The sequence below is a fragment of the Diceros bicornis genome, chromosome 17 (assembly GCF_020826845.1).
Source record: "Diceros bicornis minor isolate mBicDic1 chromosome 17, mDicBic1.mat.cur, whole genome shotgun sequence".
Taxonomy (NCBI): domain Eukaryota; kingdom Metazoa; phylum Chordata; class Mammalia; order Perissodactyla; family Rhinocerotidae; genus Diceros; species Diceros bicornis.
In genome coordinates, this window is record NC_080756.1 from 7,729,483 (window position 1) to 7,752,298 (window position 22,816).

The 22,816-nt window shown below is 39.2% G+C and overlaps 1 protein-coding gene across 1 annotated transcript in view; it reads left to right on the forward strand.

Moving 5' to 3' along the window:
- Window positions 1-252: 252 nt before the first annotated feature.
- The window catches only part of TAFA2 (TAFA chemokine like family member 2), a 406,461-nt gene continuing 383,897 nt past the window's right edge, over window positions 253-22,816 (forward strand). Inside the window, exon 1 of the mRNA XM_058557753.1 lies at window positions 253-1,616. The gene's annotated coding sequence lies outside the window, so the exon portion shown is untranslated. The remainder of the gene's footprint in view (window positions 1,617-22,816) is intronic.

Sequence of the window (22,816 nt, forward strand, 5' to 3'; positions counted from 1 at the left end):
AGGAAAGCTTTCTAACCCGGTTCTCCCTCTAGAGGGAGACACAGTCCAGCTTTTATGCCGATTGCCGCCCTCTCATCTTTTACTGTCTCTTTCTTTTTCTGCAGGACTGCAGTTTGCTCTCAGCAGCAGCGGAGGCTGCTAACAGAGCTGGCTGTTGGGAGAGAGACGGAGGGAGGCAACGCCGCCTGGTCCCGCCATCCCATTTTACTGCTTAACTCAACCCGGAGAGTCGGGATCTATTCTCTGCCTGCATTCTCCTTGTATTATACAGGGAGACCAGCCACTCCGTACGCCCTGGACAGCCAGGCTCGGGGGAATGGAATAAGGGGTCTGGGTGGAAAGGGGGTTTTGCCCTTTACGGTGGACGGTGACTTTCTAAAAGATACCACCGGGGTCTTTGACAGCACAGCGCCTGGGGTGGGAGGTGGAGAGGAGGCTTTGATTACTAAACCGCTTACTTCTTTTTCTTCTCTTGATCTGGATTCGTTTCCTCGGCCCCCTCCTCCGCCCCTTTTCTCTCCCCTCCCGCCTTCAGCGAAGTGACACAGGCAACACCTGCTCGTTCGTGTTCGATGTTGGAACTCGCACCTTCTCGGTGGTGACGGTGCCAGCGGACTAGGGACCGGGGCACGGCGGCGGATTTCCCTTCCTTCCAGCCCACGATGCCTAGAGGGGCAGCGGTGGGGCTGCGTGGGGCTCTGCCCGCAGCACTGGGAGGCGGGATTGAGGGGCTGCAGCTGGCCAGGAGTTGCTGCTAAGGGGACTCGGCGCGAAGTCTCCGAGAGGCCGTCTGCTGGGACCTATCCGCGTACAGCGGGAGCAGGGGCACCTGCACCCGGGACCCGGGCGTCTCGCGGGCGGAGGCCGCCGAGCTCGGAGCCGCCTCCTCGCTGCCTGAACCTCTCCAGCTGCTTCCCGACGTTGGAGACCGGGACCTGCCAGAACCGGGGACTGGAGAAGTACGCGGCGGAGGCTGCTCTCCCGAAGGTGAACGGTTCCGTCCAATTGCCTTTCCCCAGAGAGCAAAAGGGAGGCGGAGAGAGGAACGGAGGATGTGTGTGTGTGCGTGAGGGGGGGAGCTGACGCGAGGCCAGAGGAAAAGTCGTTGCTCGGCGTTAAAAGCAAACAAATCAGAGCCGGAATCCGCGCGGTGATCGCTGCAGGACCGCTTCGATCCGCGCAGTCGGGGGAGCCGAGCGCCCCGCGCGCATCGGGCGAGGACCGCGGGCGCTGGCGGGGCTGCGGGACCTGGGCTTTTCTCAGTAAACAAGTCTTTGGGTTACTTTGACGCTGTGGAAAAAAGAGGGGGAATCAGGCGAGGCTCGCGGACTCCACCTCCCACCCTCTTTAAGGGGATTCCAGGTCGGATGTCAAGAGATTCCTGAACGCTTTTTGCCATCGGAGGAGGCAACACACGCGCGCGCACACACGCACGCTCAGGGCCACACTCGCACGCCCTCCACGAGCGCACACCAGACTTGGGTTCCCTATGCCCCTGAACGGTGACGGCGGATTGGCGTCTCGGGAGCGATGCAAGAGCGATAAGGCTGGAGCGGGCCCGCGGAAGCTGCAGGAGCATCGCTAGGTGTTGCCGCCACCAGGAAGCCGGGCTGCAGGTAGGTAGGTGCGAGCCGCGCCCCCGGCCGCCCGCTGGAGGACCGGGGCCCGAAAGCCCTCCTCTCCTCGGGGGTCGGGGGTTAGGTTAGGGAAGCTCGCCCCGGGGAGGCGAGAGGTGAGAGCAGATGCTGGTTGGGCGGCCAGGGTAGGGGCGGGGTAGAGGGACGCCCAGAGGGGACCCGAGCACGCGGAGGGGCTTCCGAGAGCGGCGCCTCCCTCTCCTCTCCGCCCGGTTTCTCCTGACACAGCCAGCGACCCCGCCGAGGATCGCAGTGGGTTTTAATTCGATCCCTGAGCCGAACCAATCCCGATGGGTAACCATATTGGACTCCTAATTAGGAGCTGGGGGGTCGAGTTCAAGGCAGGATCGATGGGATGTGTCAGGTCGCCTTTCTGAAATCCCTACTTTCTGTCCACTTCAGATTAGTTAATTCTCGGGTCTGTCTGCAGAGGGTGGGCGTTTCAATGAGGCTACTGATTTCTCCACCTCTAACTGTTTTCATGAAGAATCGTCTTGATAAGTTCTGGAGCCGCGTCTGTGTAAAGAGTTATTTAGATTTGGGAACGGACGCTTTATTACGGAATGAAATAAAGATTTAGTAAAGGATACTACAGAGCTTTACGAAAAGGAGCATTTTACGAACAGCGTTCAGGAAAAGGGCAGCTTCAAGGAACTTATGGTTTTTATTTCTTTCCGGAGAGATGTCTCCCAAATCTTGCTAATAGTACACGGGTTTTCTGCTCCACTCCTTTGCTGCCTTTCCCCCTTCTGTTCCAAAAGGCCAGGTTCCTACCAAGAGGTGTTTTCTTAAGGCTGCTGATCTTCACATGTCAATGGGGAACGTGTTATTTCCAGAAACTGCTTTTGCAAAGGAAAGTTTGAGATCCGTCGTCCTATTTCTCCTAGAACCATCTAGTCTCCACTTGAAAAGGACGAACTGCAGGCGCTTGCAGAGCCCCCGGGTAGACGCGACGCGTTCCTATTCTGTATTCCACTTCCTGACCGAGTGTTAACAATTGCCCCAAGCGTTTGGAATCAGATGTGTAGTTACTACAATGGCTAGCTAGCCTATCTTCACCCTGTGCTGGATGAGTTCGGCTCGTGGCAATAAGACAGAAAAGAAAATATCTTTGTTTTGTGAGTGTTAAGTCCCCTCTTGAATTTTGCAAAAATCGTTCTTGAAAAAACAAAAACAAACCTTTATGCAACCTTTACTCTGAAAAATAGCCCCAAAGCAATCACTGTATAAGGGTCCTTCACTCAGGACGGCTGGAATTTCAATGACTATTGACAGGATGATAATTATCTGGTTCCTGTCTTCCCAGCTAGATTGCTTTAGACATCAACATTCAGACTGTTATCAATTAACACTTTAAAACTGCTCTAATAGGCAATGTAAGTTAAGACAAATGAGTAATTAAAGATTTCTTTGTAAAGTGCTAAATGGCAATAACCAGCGAAGGAGATTAAAAACATTTCTAAAGCCTCTAAAAACCAGAGCATTGAGATTATTTGTATTTACTCCAGCCTTCCCATGTTTGTACGTGTACTCAGACTGGTGAATCTTTTACAGTTTCAAAATTGGCACCTAAGAGCCTTAAAAATGTTCAGACACCTTTAAGTTTTCTCTTTTCCTACTTTTTTTCTGTTCTGGAGCTCATCCTGAGTCAATTGTTTGAATAATAACCTCTTTTTAGAGTCCTAATTTTTAAAGCCATCAGTAACCATTGAAAAGGCAGGAGAAACCGCACTGGAGCTTATTTTATTTTCATTTTCTTAATTTTCAATGAAAAAAATTGGGTTGTATTATTTATAGATATACCATGAGGGCAGTGTCACTGCCAACTGAATGCTTAGGCTTGGTGACTCTTTTAGAGACAGAGAACACAGTTTTAAAGTGTTGCTTTACTCAAATGAGGCATTTTTTTGAGACTATAATCTTGATTGTTTTCTTGCCTTTAATAAAGTTAAGTAGTTTAGGATGCTTCAGCTAACGTATTTGTATACAGTTATGACATATGTCTCTTAAAGAAGAACCCAAAAACCTTGACATCAAAGCAAGCACCTATAATGCTACAAGTTGTGCTAGAGGGGAATCTGAGGTTTCTGAGTATGTGTGATGTTGAATCTGAAAAATATTAGCTTATTTTAACAATAACAAATTGGAGAATGAAGATTCGCTGAGAAGCCCGTGGATCTGTGTCAAAAAGACACATGTTGCTTAGAGACTGCATTATAGTATTTACTAACCACCAAGTTATAAAATGTGATGACACGGCTGTAAAAAGATCTGTTTTTAGACGTGGCCACTTTTCCCTTTTAAAAATTTATAAAGTGGTGAAACTGAGGGAGTGATAGGAGATTTTATAAAAATTATTTTATATATTATCAGTACATTTTAGTGGCCCTGGATCCAGCATCTTCAATATAGTATTTTAATGATGATCCTTTTACAATGTGTTTTTGAATATTGAAATGTTGAAAGTGCATTTTAGGGTTGATTTATCACTAATTGCAGGTTATGGATTACCCTATACAGGCAGGGTAAGATGTGCCTCTCCAGCATTTTCCAGGCATTTCTCACTATGGCCCCTAATAAAAGGTACTGTCAGATTCTGCCCAAGTTCAGCTGTGGCTGCAGGCTGAGGCACATTTGTCTCTCTAATGCATGTCCCAACTAGGAATGTTCCAAAGTGTCATCAGTTATCTCTAAGGTATTTGAGAAGATGAAGCAAGCAGAGTGCAAACGATTCAGTGCCCCTGCTTTTGCTTCTGCAGTATTTTATTAGGGATGCCTCATTAGGTCGTATTATTCTGCAGCTGTTTTGTTCATTGAAGACGCAAGTAAAAATAAGGAACTTTACTGTGCAGTGCAGTTTTGTTTTCTTGGTGAAAAACCATAAGTTGACGTAAAATAAGCATCCAACATAGTCCCCTTTGATCTATGCCTGACGTTTACAAATGCAATTCATCAACCTGTTCTTAGTAGGGCTCCGTCAACACAGAGAAGACATGCGTTAACACAGACTGCTGCTCAAGATGAGGGCCAAACAGCTGAACCAGCCTCATATCTGGTGCACACACTTGCACAGGATTTCACATGATACATCTTGCTTGTGAACCATTGATTTTTTAGTACCATGTAATATGATGCATTTGCCATTTTCTTAGAAAATTCTTTGGTTAACTTTATTTTGAATTACTTTGAGCATATTGACCTACACCACTGGAAGAAGAGGAATAATTTCACGACGAGTTACCATGAGTCTTTTTGGAGAACAGTTTTACTTTAGGTCTGGAACACAGTCTGAAAGAGGGGAGATGGAAAGTGGGCCTGGCAAACCGAGACCTAGAAGTTAGTTTTTTTTTAATAGTCATTAACCACTGATTTATTGAGTCATTTTTAGAAAGTCTGACTCCATTCAGCACAGTGATTCAGTGTCCTTGTCAATGAAATAAAACCAACAATTCTTGTCTTCTATTTATTCTTAACGGAAATTTTAAGAGGAATGGTTAGACTTATTGGAATGTGAAAAAAAGTAGTATTTAAATACATTTCTCTGTAATATCTAACTAATCTCAATATCTATACATATATATGCACATGCATATGTACATATGCTTTATTGACACCCATGTAAAATACTGGTTTTGTGTTAAAGGGGGCTGAGAATGACTTTAAAAAATGTCTACATTTTTAAGTACATAGTTTTTCATTATTTTACATGATTTGACCTACAGTACAACTGTGTCCATGGTTTAATAAGGTCATTGATAATTGAGTTTTGCTATTTGAGCCTCTGTTACATGCAGTGTGTTTTGCTCTTTAGTTTTTCTTTTGGAGATATTTTTATTTGTGAGGCTACAAATGCAATAATAAATAAATAAATTTTATCCTCTACGTAGGGGCTCTTTGGGATGTGTTTGTTGACGCTATGACTTGGAATTTTAACACATCTTAAACACCAAATATATCTATATGCTGTCTTTATTAAATGTGCACCCCCACAGTCAGAACACAAACCGTGCATTCCATTAGAGCATGCTATTCTGGTTTACAAATGGTCTCTACAAGTTTTTCAGAAACATATTGATGTTATACTCCAAATTTATGTTAGATTTCCCAAACCCACCCACTTACAATGTGTATAGCACATGTATATGTTGGATTTCATCCTGTGCTGTAAAGATAGGCAAGCTAGTCACTGGAATTAGTGAAAATCTGGCCTATTTAGACAACTGATTGTTATTACTATTGGAAAATAAAAGACTTTCTGGTTACTTGGGACTCAGATGAAAAGTGAATGTATAAGCTGTAAGGAGAATATTCCATTCTGTTCACAATGATCCATGTGGGGTAATGAGATATAACTAAGGAATCAGAGCTTATATGCTTATATTAGATAAAGTCCTTTTAATCACTTCCTTCAATCTCCTAAATTACTCCATAGTAGCTGTAATTGTTTTATGATTTTCCCTGAATGGCCAGTTAGGGCAGGTACATCTCCCTTTCCCCCAGCAATGGCACAAATGTAGCTATTCAATTACATTTATATTTATATTGCTTCTTCTATACAGTAGATTTTGGAAACTCTTTACAGAGAGGTTGGATAATGTGGCATCTTAGCACTTATGGTGGTAGGCTGAATTTAGTGCTTTGACAAAATGGGGACAAGCAGCCAAGCAAGTCTCCTTTGCTCTTTTATCTCCCGTGTTATGTAAAGCTCACTGGAAACATCAAGCCTGGGGAGTGCAAAGGAGCTGTTGATGAATGCAAGGTTTGTTTTACTAAATATTTTTATGGGTTTTTTTTGCTGCTGTGAACTAGTCACTGTATAATTGCACGCATGTGAATGGGCAACTGTGGTGACCTTTAAAGGTCATGCAAAGATTCTCAACCTGACACTTTGCAGTGTTAATTGCCTATGGTCCCTGTCGCCACATGTGGAGCTTTCTGTTGAGCTTAATAGTATGGAACAACACTTCGGCTTTTTTTGGCAGGTGATGCCGCTGTTTATAAGCGAGTTTATGGAGGTGTGCATAGTAGGCACTATGAATGAAGATTTTTGGAAAAGTGTATTTGTGCTTTGGAATTAAAATTTTCAAGCCAGAATGGCCTGGGCTATGAGGAGATAGACAGATTCTTTCTGGTACAAAAAACCAATCATTCAAAATTATTATCTATATGCAAAAACTGTGCCATAGTTTCATTTTCTTCTGGCTGAATTTTCCCACTTTCTTTTTTAACATCTTCTTGGAGATTCCGATGAGAATTGTACTTAAATGTTGGAGGAAGTAAATATGTTTGCTCTCTCCTGCTCTATTATGAAAAAGACCATCTATATGAGAAAAGCAAGGTGTGTTACTTGTTGCAGTCTGCTTTTCCTGGCTTCGTGTTCTTTGTCTTTCTACGTTGGAGTAAGCAAAGGCAGACAACTAAACAAGGGTTAGGTGGTCATAGGAATCTTAGTAACAAAACCCCAACCTAGTAATAGAACACTGAGTCTTTCTTAGAATATATTCTTCGAGAAGGCAGACCTTCTCCAGCCCTAAAACTTGGTCTCCTCAAACAATAGAGCTTTATGTACTGATGCAGTAAATTTGTGACTGCTCAGACGAGTCAAGAATTCAGAAATGACTGATTCAGATCATTTGAGGAAAACAACATATACACTTATATTTTTTATTTGTATTAGTTTATGGACAGTTTCAAATTCATTTAAGGTGGAAAAACCTTGATTATTGTTACCATTTCTTTCTTCATTTAGCTTTACCTTGTTATAGGTGTATAGTGAATGGCATACTCAAATTAGTTGGTGCTGGAGAGCTCAGCTTCAGGAGGACTTAACTCCTCCTTAGAAGGGCCATCAAACATATCAGTAGCAGTGACCTGGTTTCGTTTGTATTTTCTTCGGAAAGTTGAGTTGAATTGGGTGCAACAGCTCTAACTTTAGTTCTTCACTTTTGTGGTATATAAGGAGAAGGGAGGTAGATGGTTTGCCTTTCAGTCAGGAAACCTAAAAGCCAAGGGGAGAGTGAAAGGGCATTGAAATCGCATATTCCATTAAACAGAAGCCCCATTTGGGGCAGCTTTAAGTTCAAGGAAAATTTCTAACCTAATTTTTTTTCAGCTTTAGTTCTTGAAATGTTATATCACAGTAGTTTCCTGCTAAGATACATATTTAGCATTATTGCAAACTCCTTTTAGATTGATTGTTGGTGTGTTTATAAATATACCAGAATTGGGTCAAAATTTAGACTTTGCTATTTGAAGATATATTTGCTCATGACATCATTTGTTGAGTGCTTGAAATTGATTGGCTTGCATTTTGGTCAGCAGATAAATGTTGAAAATGACTGTTATGAAACCAACGTGGTGCAGTGGCAAAAGCTCTGGAGATGCTTTCATAGCTCTACCGATAAATAACCATGTAACCACGAAAAAATCACTTTATTTCTCTGTGCCTCAGTTTCTCAGCAATATATTTTTTCAGTCACGTTTTCAAGACAATTAAAATTTTTTCCTGTGTCCAGACCTACTAAGCATCATAGCATGGGAAGTATTAGTAGTCCTGCAGGACGTACCTTTTAGTTAGGAAGTCAAGGGGCATCTAGCACATACTTCCTGGCACAGCAGTAAGTGTCCCATAAATGCTTTTCAATACATGATCTGTAAAAGTTGTCCAGCTTTCTAGGATGATGATGATGTTAATGATGATGATGGCGATAACTAAAGACTATAGATGTGGGGACATAAAATTGAATCAGACTAAATCTTATCATTCAGTTTAGCCATTTTGCCTAGTTTGCATGATGCTGTTTGTTGCAAAACAAGTTGTGATAGGCCATGAGTCTTAGGCTTGTTAGTGTTACATGTCTGTTCTGTACTGCTGTTTTTCATAGTCACTGAAATAAAAACGGTTTGGATGATCAACCCAAATAGAACTAGGCTATCAAATGAATAACCTTCATATACCTGTTGATAATTAAACACATTCACTCAAAATCTGTGTATGAACTTTTGAGAATTTATAAACCTCAAAACTCATTTATTCAATAAGTATTTACTGAGCACTCTCTAGGTGCTTGAGATATCTCAGTAAACAAAAGATCAAGACACTTGCTCTCATAGAATTTACCGTTTTAGTATATTACTTAAAGTTTTGAAATGAATCTGGAGGAACAGCTCAATAATGTATTGTGCTGTGTCTGCTCTTGCTAGTAATTCTTGTTTATCACTGTGAGGTACAGTTCTGAAAAGAAACAGTTAAAATAGTTAAAATATCTGAGTTGGAATGAGTTGTGAAGACAAATATTATGGTACATATTTAAGGTGAGGGAGTATGTAATTCAGTGGATTGATTCCAGTTCACAAGATTTGTGATCGAACTGAGGGTGATTCAAACAGTAGCTCCTTTTCCTGAATTACGTATATGAAAGAATAAATTCAGATAGGCTGAGTGACTTGAGATCAGCGACATGATGCTTCCTAGAGCCTCTTAAAGGGGTCACAAATTCAAACACCTGTAGGAGTCGAGCTGGGAATGTGAATGAATGAAATAGACCAAATGGAAGATGACAGATGGCAACTGACACACAACCTTAGCTTGATCGTTGGAGAGACCATAGGGAGTGGTGGAGATTCTGGCCAATATCTAAGTGGACAACTGAGCCTTGGCTCCATTTGTTGCCATGCCAGAATGTGGGTCTGGTGTTGCCAGATTTTCTGATTTGTAGAAGAGAACTTAGATGTGCAGATTTTTTTAATGTGAAAATTCCAGATTTGTAAATGATGGTAATGAATTCAAATTGGAAATACTATGTGGACCAACAGACATATCTGTAGGCTAAGGGCCGTGAATGTGTCACTGTTGACAGAGGGATAAGCGAGGACAGCTAGTTAGGAAGATGTGTGTATGCCTGCCCTTCTGTCATCTCTAGCCACAGTCCTCCAACCCTACTTGCATGTGGAGCCAGGGTGGTGGCCAGTAAAGGGCTCAGCTAGAGGAGCTGAATGATAATGATGAGTGGTTCAATCTTACCCCTGTATCTAATTTTCTTTCCTCTTATTGACTCATTGTACAACTGATGCTGAACTCACCTTGAAGTTGGTGGTATCTTGGAGGGTTTAAGAGATGTATCGGGAATGCAGAAGTTTAAATTTATGCCAAATATTTGGAACCACTCTGTAGTTCCATAATGCCTTATTCCTTTAGATCAGTGCTTCTTAAACTTCGCTATGCACGTAAATCACCTGGGGGAATTTTGCAAAAAGGCAGGTTCTGGAGTGGGGCCTGAGATTCTACGTTTCTAGCAAGCATCTAGGTGAAGCCAATGCTGTTGGCCTATGAACTGCAGTTTGAGTTGCAAGGCTTTAGATAGCTTTTTCACCGCTGAATTCCATTCCATGCATGCAGAAGGGTGGGAGGCCTCCAGTCTTACCTCTCTGATGGGTTTCTCCCTGTAGTAAGCAGACTATACCTGGCCACTGACTCTAAACCCTTTTCTCAAAGGCTCTTTAATCTGAGCACAGAAGTCATAAGTGTTTTGCTTAGTTTTCTAGTCTTCTATTTAGAGAACATATTGTTTCCCTAAAGCATAAATCAGAAATTGTCTTTTCTTCACATATTAATTAATGCAAGTTTGGTTTACTTCCTACAGTTTGAAGAAATACACTTATTTATTTCATAACTAAGGCATTATATTATACATAGTTGTATTCTAGCATATAAGGTCAATTGTAGATCCCCAAGTCATTTTGGGATTTCAACAGTAATTGCTTTTTTTTAGGGCTTAAATGTCAAAATTTTGGCCACAATGTCTAGATTTTTGTTATACTTAAGTCATTATTATGAATAGGTGGAAGGATGAACTTGAAGAAAGATGGTTTTCCTTGTTTATTTATCGGGCTTACAACTTTAAGGTGAATATCTCTTCTTTTATTTATTTTATTTTATTTTATTTTTCACTCTACAAATCCTAAATACCATTCCAAAGTGGTCTCTTTAGGATTGAACATGGAGTTTGACTTCTTCATATATTATTAGTATTTTTTTTTTCCTAAACCAGTTTTACTAATGCCATAAGGTGTCATACCTCAGGTGTGTGACTCTGTTCTACTGAAGAATGACCTGGGTCCATGTCACAAGCTCAGTTCATTGGGTAAAATATTTTGTTGTCAGTTTTATTAAGGCCTTAGAAATTCTTGTGTTTTCTTATGCTGGTATCTTAATTATTAATTGAGATTAGATTGAGACATGTCAGTCTGAGGGATTGAAGCAGTTTGTTTTCTTGCAAGTTGCATGATTAATATAGTTTGCAATAGTAATACTATTAAATCTTACTCAATTTCTTTCCTTTAAATGCTTTGAAGTTTCTATTATGTAGAATAGCTTTGCTTATAGCTGAGTAATGATGTGAATTCATTTTACTGAGTCTGCTAGACTGTAAGCTCGGTGAGGCAGAATCATGGGTATCATGTTTCTATCGATTTCCAGTGCTTAGCCAGCACATAATAGGTACTTCATAAATTTAATGGGAAGATGGTCAATAGTTCATATTGATAGAATGTCTTTTGTATGTTTCTTCAACGTGTGAGGAAGTATTCTGGGAAGAATTCTTATTTATTTTGTCTAAGTGAATGTGTGTTTGTGTGAGTGTGTTGTGTGAGAGAGAAAGAGACCATTGATTTTGACTACACTTTCCATCTCCAACCTGAAAGGAATTTTAGCATTAGAAAAATACATACATTCTAGGCAAAACATCAAGGACAAAAATAAAATAAGCATACCGACTGATATTCACATTCTTTCCACAATTTATTGTAACCTGGAGGCTTAGAGACTACATATGCTTGGTTCTCCTCTTGTATAAATTAACTAATGTTTGTCAATGTCAAATTTAAGTGTTGTTAATCACATATGGAATATATTTTGATTGCTCTTGTCAGTGACCTGACTCATCATTCATTAAGGAATTTAAAGCCATTTATTCTTATCTACATAATTACCATTTTCATAATTTATCAGGAACCACATTTGCTTTTTTCACCTTCAGGAACACTATTGATTGTGATACCATTGTTCTTGGCTTCAGTGATATTGAAAATTATTGGTATTCTAATTTTAGATGCTGTTTAGTATGGATACTATGCATTCAAGTATTTGTTGATTTTATTTTAGTGCTCTGAGTTAGGTAAAGCTTTTAAATGCTTGCTGCCATAGCAGGTTTCACAAAATTAAAACTCTTTGACTATATTTAATTATTAAGGAAACACGTGTATTATAAAACCAAAAAAAGTCAACTCATTAGATCATTAAAAACTTAAAGTTGAATTTTTTGTGTTGCCTTTATTTTAAAAGATTGCATTATACCGTGTATGTTAACATCCCTATATGCTTAAAAAGTTTCTCAAAACCCTTAAATGTGATATCTTCACTCTTTGAAGTATAAAACATATCTTTGGAATTCTTTAATGAGTCAAAAGTCAGGCTTTAAATTGAATGGACCTGATTTTTCCCTGTGTTGTCCCCAAACAGACTCGCATCATTAAGATCTAAGGTTATTGAGCAAGGGCTACTGTGGAACTTATTGAAAAAGATCTATTCCTCTTTCCTAACTCAATCTAAAATATGAGATTAATGAAAAATTTAGGTACTGTGTAGTACTGAAAGATTTTCAAAATCAATAAGTAGAATTAAAATCAAGCTTATTGTACACTGGTGAATTTTAACTTGGAGCAAAGTCCACGTTATACTTCTAGGAAGACTGGGTGAGCTATGGTTTTCCTTGCCTAGTATCTTTTCCTAGCGGCTGATTCATCCAGTCTTTAAGGTGGACTTCTAATAAGAAGTTAGACAAAGAATAAATCTGTTATAATTCTTGGAAAACGAAGAGGTAAAATGGCAATGAGGCTGAAGTAAGACTACAGAGGACAGAAAAATGTGTGGTGCCAAACCAAATTTTCCCACTTGGTCTTGTAAAAGTTCTATGTAGGAATAAGAAATTTCTGTCGAGGCTTTTTTACCAAACTAAAAGTCAGAAAGAATGGATCCTAATTCTGACCCTGCTACCAGATAGTTGTCAACCCTTAAAAAAGTTACTGAACATTTTCATTATCAGTGGTAAATGAAATGATTGGATTTAATGATTACTTAGATCCCTCCAAAGCTACAAAGTCAGTCGTGACCATAGCCATCCTTCTGTGCTTCTCTTCTGTCACCTGAACATATCTTAGACACTGTTCTTTCTGTCTGTTTCCTCCCTAGACTCTGAAATTCTTGAGGGCAAGGAATGTGTCTTATTCTTCAGCTTGTACCACCTAAACCTAACCTATAATATTTTCAGGAGTTTAATAAATGTTTTATTAATTGATCTTTAATTTTTTTATTCTAAAATTCTAACTTATTTTCCTCTTTCATTTCCATAATAAACAACAAAGTATATTCCAGACACATAAGTAATAACTACAATTGCATACTGCTGTATTGTTTACAAAACATTTTCATGCTTTTGATTTTATTTGATGTTGTGAAATGGCTGTGAGTTAGGGATGAGGGCTCTCCTCGATTTCAGGTGAGGAAACTCTGATAGAGAGTGGTAAAGATCGTAAAAGTAGCGAATGCCAAGAGCCTGGTTTGAATTCACAGCCTATCTGTTGGGAGACACTTCTCCATGGGTTTCTCAAGACACTGACTACCGTTTTGTTCCAAATATCTTTCTAAGGACGTTTAACAAGTGGAAAATCTTGGAAAATAATGTCTCCCTCTGAATCTCGGGGCAGACTTGCTTACTGTCCAGCATTCATAAAAATAGTGTCTCCCTTCAGGGCAAAGGGCAGATTTGCTTGAAGTCCATTATAGAAGATTTGGGTTCCCTAAGCTCAAGCTTCCACAAACCAATGAATGTGCAGTGTCCACATGGGCTGCTTCACACGTGGACTTGGAGACAAAGGGAACTGACTCAAGTGTGATGCTCATGCTGTGTGCTGTGTGATAAGTCCTCTGTCTCTGACCCAGGAGTCTTGCGTCATTTGCCAGCATTCATAAAACATGGTAGGCTAACTGTAAGCTTGCGAGTAGGGAAAAATCTCAGAGCCTTTGCAGTTGTTGACAGTATATCTTTCTGTCACATCAAAGGACATCTCTTTTTCTTTGCCTAGTTTATGTCCACTTTCGTAGCCACTCTGAGTAAAATTGTAACAAAAATGAAAGGTCTATTATAGTGGTTCCAGGCTGTTAGGACTGGAGTCCCTCATGAGGCCCATCCTCCTCTGATATTTGGAAAGATCCTTTGGTGGCAGTATGGAGGATGAGTTCCATGGGGGCCAAGATAGGAAGCCGGTGAGACCACCTAGAGAGCTATTTCAGTGATTCTGGTGAGAATGGCAAGAGTTCGAAGAAGAGTTGGAAAAAGGGAGGAAAAGAAGATACAATTTAGAGGTAGGAGATGGAACCAACTGGTCTTGGAGACTGGCTATGTGGGAGAGGGAGAGAAGAGAATCAAGAATAGGTCCTGGCTTAGGTGATTGGTGCTGTTTATACAGTGAGATCCCAAAGCTACTGTAGTCTATAGAGATGAAGACAATTGGGTTAATTTTAAACATTTTGAGTTTGAGGTACCCTTAGGATATCCAAGAGGAAATCTGAATAAATAGTGGTAAATTTGGATCTGGAGTTCAGGACAGAGCTATGGTTTAGAGATAGAGGCTTGGTAGTCATCGGTGTACATGTAGCAGTTGAAACCTTCTAACTGGATGAGATCTCCAGGAAGAGTGTTAAAAAACACCAAGGAGAGAGCCCTGGGGAACAATAATGTGTATAAAAGAATCTTAGCTCTTTTTAACATAAGCAGGAGGAGTCACCTTTTTCTCCGTTGTTCTTTCTCTGGGTTTTTGCCCAGCTTGCAACAACTTGGCCTCAGAAATCACGGAGACCACCTTTCCTGCAGTGATCTGCTGCCTAGAGAAGCTGATGAGAGCAGGAAGAGGGACCAGTGGAGGGAAATGGGGAGCACGCCGAGAGCTCTCTATTTCTGTTTTCCCTCTGCCACCCCCCGAATATCCTAGTGTATGAAGGCTGTGCCCCCGCAGAGCTGTCACGGACAACAGTGTGAGGGAACAAGGACTTTCCCTCGCGGTCTTTACTCTCTATGGAGATCTATAGACATTAAAAAAATTTAAAACCCAAGCATTTACAATGTGCCAGGCTCTGTGCTAAACACTTTACATGAATTATCTCATTTAATCCACACAGTAATTCCACAGAAAGTTTCTACTGTTAGCCCTGTTTTATAAATAAGTGGCTTGACCAAGGCTACACAGCTTGTAAGAAGCAGAGGCGTGTCTTGAATCACATACCCTGCCTTCGGAGCCGAGTTTTTAACCATATAGTACTATCTCAATCATACTTTTGGAAAATCAGACTCATTCTGCTTAACAGAGTGTGGGTTAGAGAATTGTCTTGGTTCAAATTATTTTATATCTAGACATCTCTTAAGTAGGTCCTATTTCTTCAAGTTTAGAATTGTATCATGAAAATTACACTATAACATCCATAGCAAGTTTTGGATATCGCTCGAATGTCCCATAAGTGACTTTCTATGATTCTCCACTTTCATTAGATGAGAAACTTCACGTAATGAGATAAAGAACTAACGTTCAAGAAAATTTGAAAAATTTATTTATACACTCAAATGTTTGTCCCTTTGAATTGAAAAATAAAAAGCTCCAACTCGTAAACAAATGTGAGTTAAAGCGTGTCTTTTTCCAGAATTTAAATTCAGGCTGAAATATTCTATTACATTTATCTTACAAAACTCTCTCGGGCCCTTTGCTGTGTAAAAAATGGGTCTCTTAGGGGTTGGGTGGGAACAGCCTGTGTAGTAGCCCTGCCTGCGGAACTCAGCTGCACCTGTAGAACATCAATATAAGACTAATTAGATGCTAAGTGCTCGGTGAGTATTGAACAATGCGATCTTCCAATTTTCTGATTAATGACAAAGCCTCATGGAAACATTAATTATATTGGAAGAATTCAGACAATCCCTTTTTGAGTAAAACAGAACATATATCTGCAAGTGGATGTTTTTCCTAATAATATGATAATGCAGGCAGCAGTCGTTCTATGGTAATATGAGTAGTAGGTTCCTATTTTTGAAGGTTATGGGTGTTATTAACATGGTCACAGCATCAAAGGAGGAGTACTGTATTACAAGTATATTGAATTTTCTTTTGCCTCTGTCTTTAGAACTCAATGATGAAAAGGAATGGGAACATATAGAATCTTTCTTTTCTTTAAATGAGAGGTATCATACAACACTAGTACATATATGTTATATATATATATTCAGAATATATATGTTATATGCTCTTTGTATACTTGATTCACTTTCTTGGTCTGAATTATAGTTCTTGCTTATAGAATGGAATAGTAATTGGTGATAATTTCTCTTAATTATCAATATGTTAGGTATCACTATAGATTGTGCTCTAAAATTATAAATAGCAACAAAACTTTCTAGCTGGGGCAAAGAGAAAGTCTCCTTGTGAAAGAGAAGATTTAAAATCATAACAAACAACAATGTAATTCCATTTGAAGAGCCACTTTGTTGAAGATGACAGGGCAGTTTTATTTCAAATGACTGGGGATATGGCAAAGTGAAAATGTGGTATAAAAGGAGCTTATTGTAGATACACAATAACTTTAAAAAAGGAGAAAAACGTGACATTTGAAGGAATAATGATATAATCAGAGCAATGAATATGCATTTCAATATTTTTCGTTACACATTTTATTATAACATTTATACGTGATTTTTATCCCCCTAATCATATAATTTCAAACCAGGAAAAAACCTTGGCATATATAGAATCCAAAGCCTCACTTTATAAATGAGGTCCCAAGGCCCAGACAAGTAGCCAGATTTGCTGAAGGGCACAGAAAGAGCGGCAGACTCGGGTCTGGAACCCCATTTTCCTGATTTCCCAGCGGGATGTTTCCACTACAAATGATCTTTGTCAGTTTTTCATAGAATGAAAGTTCTGGAAGGGAGTTTTGGAGGGCATCTAATCTATCTTGCTTTCTTACATTGACTTAGAAAGTTATGTGAACATTGATCCAATTAAGGACAAGAAATCCACAGAGAAAAAAATGTTAACATTTTATTTTATAATTGATTCTAGAGTTTTTAAAACCCTGCGTGTCAATACATTAATTCATTTAATCATTGCTTATGGAGCCCCATTATATGTTAGGCACTGTGCTCCTTGCTGCAGATACTTAGTAAGAAGAGCAGAGAGTGTCCTTACTTCTTGGAGTTTATAAGCTGGTGGAGGAAATGGCCAATGAACATGTATGTATGGATATACATACACACACACAAATGGATGTGCAAATTAGGGTAAGTGCTGTATTGGAAAATTTATCTTCAGATATTTAGAAAACAGTGTTGTATCAGTGGACAGACATACAGGGAGAAAGATTTTGATTCAAAAGGAGAAAAAATTTGTAATATTTAGAGCTGTCCAAAGATTAAGAGTTTTAGAAAGTGGTAAATTTCTAACACTGGGAGTGTTCATGAAAGTGCAACTGGACAGCTCCCAGGAAAGCCTTAGTTTTGGGGCATTCATACCTTAGATGAACCCTTTATTCACTTATCTTTCTTTGAACTTCTTTATGGTAAATTAAATTCTTTATCCAGTGGGTTTTATTTAGGCTTCATTTTATTTGATTTCTCTGACATTTGATTCAGATGACCACTCCCTTCTTTTCCAATTCCTGCCCACCCCCATAAGCTTATTAAACAATATTTGTGGTTCTCTTCCTACTTCGATGATCATTCTTTAGAACGTCTTTTGCTGGCTCCTCTTTTTCAGCCTTTCCTTGAAATATTGATGTTCTCAGTACTTTGTCCTTGGCATGTTTCTCTTATCAACATGTTCATATTTCCTTATTGATCCTGTTTACTCTCATCCCTTACCTAGTGCCTATGTTTGATGATTTCCAAATCTGAGGTTCCTGGCAAGACCTTTTCAGTGTGAATATCCAACTGTGTACTAGGCTTCTCCATCTGGATGTCAGAGCAATCTCAAACTCAACACATCTCAGATTGAACTCATTCCCTACTCTCTCAAAACTCTTCTGTTTTCCTTTGTCAGCAAGTAATATTTAAATCTGTCTGAAGACTAAAAGTTGTTTCAGAAAGTGGTGAATTTCCAACACTGGAAGTTGTTGTGGATGCTTATCATCCACCAGGTCATCTGGATCAGGAACTTGGATACAGGGTTAAAAGGCGCTGGTCTGGAACACAATCCATGACACGTGGTAGATACTTAGTAATTGTCAAATAAATGAATGGATGAAGTCGATGCTTGATATGGAGGCCACTTTCTTTTTTCTAATCTTAAGGGAGATTAAACCATTTGATAAGGAAGGTTGTGGAATGACATTTTCCACATACTTTCAGTTCAGAATGTCTTAAAGGGAAATTGATGAGGAGACGTTTCAAGGTCTTTTCCAGTTAGGAAATCTCATTTTTTCTGTGTATGTAGTGAGGACGTGACGAATGTTTATCGAGTACTCTACCTTGGGCCAATCTCTGAGTTAGGAACCTTCATGTAAATTAGCTCATTTATTCCTCTCAAGGGCCCAAGGAATTAGTATCAATATCTTTATCCTCATTTTATGGCTAAATAGTTGAGAGTCTAAGAGGTTAGTCAAATAGTGGCCCTGCTGAAGGCCACTAAACTTATTAGGCAACTGAACTCGATTTCGAACCCAGGTGATTTGAATTTAAAGGCAAAGCCTTGCTCTACTCTTCATTTATTTTCTGTTGATTATTTTCAATTTACCAAGATCACTGACATTTTAATTCTATCTTTATATAGGAAAAGACTTCGCATGTTCATCTAGCTTTGAGTTTGTGATTAGTGTGTATTAAGCCTACTTTGTGTTTATACTGAGCATTATATGCAGTAAAAAGAGGGAGAAGTCGGTCCTGGCCTTGAAAGAGCTTTTGACATAGTCACCTGCGGTGTTACTGAGTGTGCTGTCTGGTCCATCTTGAAGGTTGTAGAAAAACATTTTAAACCACCCTGGATCCAAGATTAATGCCTGTAATGCTTCGTTTTTCCTGCTGAATTGCCGTAGTTACACGATCTTGGAAACTCTCTTTGGTGTACTGATGAATGTATCATTCAAGCGATGTCAAGAGAGTCTTCTGTTTAGACAGAGCTATTGGGGCCCTCTTTTGGGCTGTTGCACAACTTAGATTTGCATCTATTAATGCATCTGCCTATTGCAATGAAATTACTGATTTGTTTCCCTTGGTCACTAGGTTATATGATTCTCGAGGGCAGGGACTGTTCTTTGTGTATTTCCTGGCATGTTGTTATCCCTTAGTAAATGTTGGAGGATGAAAGAAGAAAGAAAGGAAGGGAGGGAGGGAGGGAGGGATGGACGAAGAGAGGAAGGAAAGCATCTTTGTCTTCTATCTCCTGCACTTACAATTTTGTCAAATAAGAAACAAATTAGTCTGAAATGTTTTATTAAAGAATAGTTTTACTACATTGTCTATACTGTGTCTCTTTTTGACAGGGAGATTTTGTGGTGATTTGCTTCAGTAGATTTCCAGTTACGTTTAAAAATATATATATGAGAGACGACACAGTTACACTGAGCATCTTCCTAATCCTCCATGAATTTTTAAAAATGATAGATGTGGGCCTGTGGCCAATTTCTTAGTATTATAATAGTTTTATATCTTGGTTCTTACTTGGTCTCAGTTTTATCAGTATACAATGCATCAAAAGGGAAGAAAAGAGGTCCTTTAAAGTATCTTGTGAGATTTTTGTCTTTTTGGGGGTGCGTTTCTTGACAATTCATTGCAAAGGGAATGTCATGCAGCAGAAGTTTCTTGTTATTGCTCCAACTTTGTTCTAGTCACAGCTGTAGTTTTCTTTCAATACCATCAACGTACAGGGCCTATGTTTCAGAATTTGGAATTGTTCTGTCATGTAAAATCTTAGCAGAGTGGAGCTCAAAAATTGTGCATGGAGGATTTGCTTGCTTATGTTCCCTCTCTTCTCTTTTCAAATACCATAGATCATCTGCATGAGTCAGCTATCAGTAAAGAGATGATGATTAATAAAACAATAATAACACTTATTAATACTAAAAAAATCATAACAGCAATAATATAATATATAATTAGAGAGACCATATGCCATCTTAAAGGTGGTGAGTCATAGCAAAGTAAATAATGTCGCTAGGTTGCAAACCACTTATTGGTTCCAAAATATGGATCAATCAAGAAATGCTACATCAGCCTAAGTATAAAACTAAGAATAAACATTGTTTTAAAAATTGTGGGTACAAAATGTTCTCGGGTAGAGCCATAATAATAGGCCAACAGCCAAGGGAGTCTGCTGCCTGATAAAGCCCATATCGCAGTTGGGGTTTATAGCTCCCAGTGGCTTCTATTTAGTAAATCCTATGGAGAAGTAACAAACAAACGCATAACTCTGGTGGAGCCAACGTGGAAATGGAAGACCCTGAAAGCAGAGTGACCTGTCTCAGGAACCCAGCTGACTTGATGTACAAGTTGGACAAGTTTCAAAACTAGTATTTCTTTCATGTTTTGGCAACATTTCAGAAGAAGGTGCATCTTAGCTGGATCATATGGTAGTTCTATGCTTGATTTTTTGAGGAATCTCCATACTGTTTTCCATAGTGGCTGCACCAGTTTGCACTCCCACCAGCAGTGTAGAGAGTTCTCTTCTCTCCACATCCTCTCCAACACATGTTGTTTCCTGTCTTGTTAATTATAGCCATTCTGACGGGTGTGAGGTGATATCTCATTGTAGTTTTGATTTGCATTTCCCTGATAGTTAGTAGTGATTTTGAACATCTTTTCATGTGTCTGTTGGCCATCTGTATATCTTCTTTGGAGAAATGTCTGTTCAGGTCTTTTGCCCATTTTTTAATTGGGTTGGTAGTTTTTTTGTTGTTGAGATGCATGAGCTCTTTATATATTTTGGAGATTAAGCCCTTATCAGAAGTATGGTTTGCAAATATCTTCTCCCAATTGTTAGGTTGTCTTTTCGTTTTGTTGATGGTTTCCTGTGCTGTGCAGAAGCTTTTTAGTTTGATGTAGTCCCATTTGTTTATTTTTTCTATTGTTTCTCTTGCCCGGTCAGATGTGGTGTTTGAAAAGATGTTGCTAAGACCAATGTCGAAGAGCATACTGCCTATGTTTTCTTCTAGAAGTTTCAAAGTTTCAGGTCTTACATTCAAGTCTTTAATCCATTTGGAGTTAATTTTTGTGTATGGTGTAAGGTAAGGATCTACTTTCATTTTTTTGCATATGGCTGTCCAGTTTTCCCAACACCATTTGTTGAAGAGACTTTCTTTTCCCCATTGTATGTTCTTGGCTCCTTTGTCAAAGATTAGCTGTCCATAGATGTGTGGGTTTATTTCTGGGCTTTCAATTCTATTCCATTGATCCAGCTATTCCACTGTTGGGTATTTATCCAAAGAACTTGAAAACACCAATTTGTAAAGGTACATGCACCCCTGTGTTCATTGCAGCGTTATTCGCAATAGCCAAGACTTGGAAGCAACCTAAGTGCCCATCAAGGGATGAATGGATAAAGAAGATGTGGTATATACACACAATGGAATACTACTCAGCCATAAGAAACGATGAAATCCAGCCATTTGTGACAACATGGATGGACATTGAGGGTATAATGCAAAGTGAAATAAGTCAGAGGGAGAAGGTCAAATACCGTATGATTTCCTTCATTAAGTAGTAGATAATAACAACAGTAAACAAACACATAGGGACAGAGATTGGATTGGTGGTTACCAGAGGGGAAGGGGGGAGGGAGGAGGGTGAAAGGGATAATTTGGTACATGTGTGTGGTGATGGGTTGTAATTAGTATTTTGGTGGTGAACATGATGTAATCTATGCAGAAATAGAAGTACAATGATGTACACCTGAAATTTTTACAATATTATAAACCAATGTTACTGCAATAAACAAAAAATTAAAAAAATAAATAAATAAAAGAAAAAAAAAAAAGAAGGTGCATCTTTTCACTAGCTATATCACGGGGAGATTTCTTTCCTTGAAGAGACTGTCCGAAGTACTCACCCTAACGTGTGACGCTAACGACTTAATATCTGATTCACTTGACTATAGAAATACTTTTGCTTATAATTATGATGATGATAACACTGGACTCTGACATGTTGTTTCCGTTGCTCAGCATTTAAAGAAGGGATGTCAATTATTTTAGGCCTCAAGGGCATTGTTAAGTCTTGCCCCAGGGTCCTTGGGACGGTAATTTTCTCTGGCTTCCATAAATCACTAGCACAACAAGATAAACTAGAAGACCGTGATGGTGCTTGTAAAGAACTTGGAAAGCCTTACAGTATACGCGTTGTCTTAGAGTCTTTATTTTTTAGATATGTGCTTATAGCGTAAACTCATTTTTATTATACACCTCAGGCTCATTTCTATTATACAGGTGCTATCAGTTATGAACAGAATATATTAACAAAAACAGTTATTAAAAAAGACCTGTTATTTATTTTAAAACATCTATTTCTTGTGCTATTTTCTAAGTCTAATTTACCACTCTTCTGTTTAGCCTCACTTTTTATTATAATCCATATACTCTTACAAAACTCTTATGAAATGCATATTTAAGGCACGGAAACCCTGCAAAGTGAGGTATACAGGTAGTCATCAATTTACTAATGGTGTGTGCAGCTGTCTGTGTGGTGCATCTCAGTGTCACTTAGTTCATAGACTTTGGAATCAGACAACTAAGATCAGAGTTCTAGCTCTGTTGCTCACTAGCTGTATGATATTGGCCAAATCACCTAGCTTCCACAAAGACCAATTTATGGCCAGTTTTGTTTCATCTGTTCCTCCATACACTCCTCTACATCTGGATTAGAAGGTCCAAGATAACTATCATTTCTTCTGAAAATATTTCAGTATTTCTCTAAAAGATAGTAACTCTTTTAAAAATTTTTATATATTTTGGATATTAACCCTTTATCAGATATATGATTTGCAAATACATTCTCCCTTTCCATAGGTTGCCTTTTCATTTTGTTGATGGTTTCCTTTGCTTTGCAGAAGCTTTATAGTTTGATGTAGTCCCATTTGTTTATTTTTGCTTTTAT